The sequence below is a fragment of the Lucilia cuprina genome, chromosome 4 (genome assembly GCF_022045245.1).
Source record: "Lucilia cuprina isolate Lc7/37 chromosome 4, ASM2204524v1, whole genome shotgun sequence".
In the NCBI taxonomy this organism is placed as follows: Eukaryota; Metazoa; Arthropoda; class Insecta; order Diptera; family Calliphoridae; genus Lucilia; species Lucilia cuprina.
Window position 1 is genome coordinate 92,803,786 of NC_060952.1, and position 4,011 is coordinate 92,807,796.

Below are 4,011 nucleotides of genomic sequence, written 5' to 3' on the forward strand. Positions count from 1 at the left end.
ACTAGACTATAGACTAGACTATAGACTAGACTATAGACTAGACTATAGACTAGACTATAGACTAGACTATAGACTAGACTATAGACTAGATTTTAGACGAAACTATAGACTAGACTATAAACAGGACTATTGGCCCTTTGAAACTTAAGCCCTATTTTTCACTCAGCTAACGATACGTCTGTGTTGTTTTTAACTTTTACGTTGACCAATACCAAAAGAAACTAAACTTTATTGTTATGGCAAGGCTCCCCTGAACATACAAATACAAGAGAAAATAAAAACCCTAAAACACAAACCAAAACAAAGAAAAACTAACTGTTTCAAGTACTCATAGTAGTGCGTTGTTGTAGTAGTCTTGTTCTGTTAGACCGTCAGCAATGGTCAGTTGCAAAACTACCCTTAAAACTAGCAGACGTTAAGAAAAAAATCGTGGAAAACTAAATAAATAAAATATTAAAAAAAAATATTAAAATTATTTTTATAAAATTCCCTAGAAGTGTAATTAAAACTTATGAATAATTAAGAAAAAAAAACTAAATAAAATATGTACAATAGTAACAATCAAAATTGGTTTGGTGTTAACAATCATGAAACTGCCACAGTTCCTCAAATGATTAATCATCATGCTGGAAACATATCCACCAATAATCTACATCATATGAATGGTAATCTTCAGCAGCAGCAACAGCCGCAGCATCATCATCAGCAGCAGCAGCAGCAGCAGCATTCGCAACAGCAAATGCATCATCATGCAAATATATCCTCAAATCAAAATGTTTATTTACGCAAACGTTCTGTATCGAATTCAAATCCTGCCTTAGATCGTCCTGCCCCAGCACCGGATATACCCATACAAGTGGAATATGAAGTGGCAGTTCCATTTGTTTCCACATATCGGCATACGCCCTATCATTCCCTATGGGACTTACATGAATGGTGGGTAGTAAGCAAATAGTAATTAGCGTGAGAAGTAATCATTACCACTTGGAATTAATAATGTAGGAAACAGAACAGAAATAGTTTTTCTTGTGGTTTGGGTTTCATTTCTTTTAAGTGATTTTCTTTAAAAGTGGAGAAGAAGAAATTTTTGCAGACGATTTTTTATTTTGTTTTTCTAATCAATTATGTAAATGGTAAATGTCGAAGTTTTATGCACTTTAATTTTTCAATTATTTGAAAAAGTTTGAGGGGGGAGGGAGTTTTCATAGCTAGACTCCTTTACAAGATGATTAAGGGTTTTAAGTAGTTGTTGAGAAAAGAAAATTTTCTGCCAAGTCAGACTAATTTATTTGACATTTTAATTTTCTGTTATAAAATAATAAGTACAGAGAAGTTGTTTATAACTAAATTGAGTATATGTGGGTGCTGAGGGGATTTAGGGGAGTTTTTATATAATAAGAGCTAATATTGTACTAATATGTGTCACCGATCATTAAAAACTAGTCAGTAGTTTAGTCAATAGACTATTAAATAGGCCAGTCAATAGACTAGTAAATAGGACAGTCAATAGACTAGTTAATAGACTTCTCATCAGACTAATCAATAGACTAGTCAATACACTAATAAATAGATTAGCCAATACACTAATCAATAGACTAGTTAATAGATTGATCAATAGATGAGTCGATAGATTAATCAATAGACTAGTCAGTCGACTAATCAATACTCTAGACAATAGACTAGTCAATAGACTAATCAATAGACTAGTCAATAGATTGGTCAATAGATTAGTCGAAAGACTAATCAATAGACTAGACTTTAGACTATTCAAAAGACACTAATCAATACTCTAGTCAATACACTAATCAATAGACTAGTAAATAGATAGATCAATAGATGAGTCGATGGACTCAGTCGACTAATCAATACTCTAGACAATAGACTAGTCAATAGACTAATCAAGAGACTAGTCAATAGATAAGTCAAAAGTACATAGCCTTATTTAAAGGCAAGTCTATAGCCTCTTCATCTATGCCTAGACTAGTCCATTTCCTAATCATTTGGCTAACAATAGGGTAATCCATAGAATAGTCAATAATCTAGTGCATAGAATAGCCAATAGTCTGGTCTTTAGAATAGTCAATGGACTAGTCAATAGACTGATCCGAAGCCTAATCAATAGGCAAGACCATAGCCCGGTTTATAAGCTAGCCCACATACTAGTCTATAGGCTACTTCATAGCATAAACTATAAGCCAGTTCATAGGCCCTTTTTTTGCCCAGTCAATAGACTTGACCAGTCCATAGTCTATACACTAGTATATAGACTCTTCAACAATGCCTATACCAGTTCCTATATCAGTCAATAGACTAGTCTATACACTAATCAATAGAGTATTCAATAGATTAGTCAAGAGACTGGTCAATAGACGAGTCAAAACATTAATCAATAATCAAGTAAATAGATCTATTAATAGACCAGACCTATTAATTGTCAGTCGATAATACAGCAAATAGACTAATCAGTAGACTAGTAAATAGACCTTTCAATAGATTACATAGGTTATTCAGTAGATTAGCCCATAGACTAGTCAATAGTCCCTAGGCAATCTCTTTGGACTATATACTACTTCTGTTCACTTAAAGATATTCAACTTCGCGACTTCTCATAGTCATAAAAACTTCATGTTTAAAGAAGAAATAATTCATAGAGCTATTTATAAAACCATTTTTAAATAAAATTGAGTTCATCACTCAATACATGACACGATGTTATTAGTTGTATTTTATTCATGTTTTCTATATTTTAATTTATTCATAGTCCAATATTCTACTTTCATAATGTACTAAATAGTAGCAGAAACTACAAACATACATATTTAAAAAAAAATAAACTAAAAACTACAGAAATATGAATACAACAAAAATAAAACTACAATAAGCTCAAATGTGTAAGGATGTGGAAAAATGGCTAAAGAATCCTTGGTATACAAATGCAATGTTCTCTTTTTCATTCTGTCTGTCCATTGTACAATTGTACACATGTGAATACTGTGGATACATGAGTCTCACAAAAGGATGTCACATTTAAATCGACATAATGTGGGGTATTTAAAAAATAATTGAAAAAAAAAAGAATTCACTAAGTTTAAATAATAGTTTTTCTTGTAGTATAATAGTTAGTTCTATAGTTTCCATGTATAGAAGGAATACTGGAGATTTAAAGGAAATATGAGACTAAAATGTATCGTTTCTTTTATGTGAGTCATTTCCTTGTTATCATTTTTAAAATGTTGAAGATTATAAAAGACAATTTATTAGAGCATTAAGAGAACGTGCACGTTTTGTTTAAGTTGCAAAAACAATATGTTTCTGGTTCGAGACATTTAAACTTGAGACATTTTTGATGTCTTGGAAAATTTGATTGGTGGAATGAGAGACAGTTAAGAGACTTTGTGACTTATAATATAACGGTGTTTTTATTTTAGAGTCTAATGAATCTATTGCTTTACTGTATTGTCTAGTCTTGTCTACAGTCTTAAGTCCAGAATAGTCTACTCCAGTCTAAGTCTAGTCAAGTCTATTATCACTACTTCCACTCTCCATCATGTATAGTCTATAGTCTAGTGTATAGTCTAGTCTATAGACTAGTATATAGTTAGTCTATAGTCTAGGGTATAGTTAGTCTTTAGTCTAGTCTATAGTCTAGTGTATAGTCTAGTCTATAGACTAGTATATAGTTAGTCTATAGTCTAGGGTATAGTTAGTCTTTAGTCTAGTCTATAGTCTAGTATATGGTCTAGTCTATGGTCTAGTCTACGGTCTAGTCTATAGTCTAGTCTATAGTCTAGTGTATAGTTAGTCTATAGTCTAGTCTATAATCTAGTCTAGTCTATAGTCTAGTCTAGTGTATAGTTAGTCTATAGTCTGGTCTAGTCTATAGTCTAGTCTATAGTCTAGTCAATAGTCTAGTCTGTAGTCTAGTATATAGTCTATAGTCTACTCTATAGTCTAGTCTATACTCTAGTCTATAGTCTAGTCTATAATCTAGTCTAGTCTATAGTCTAGTCT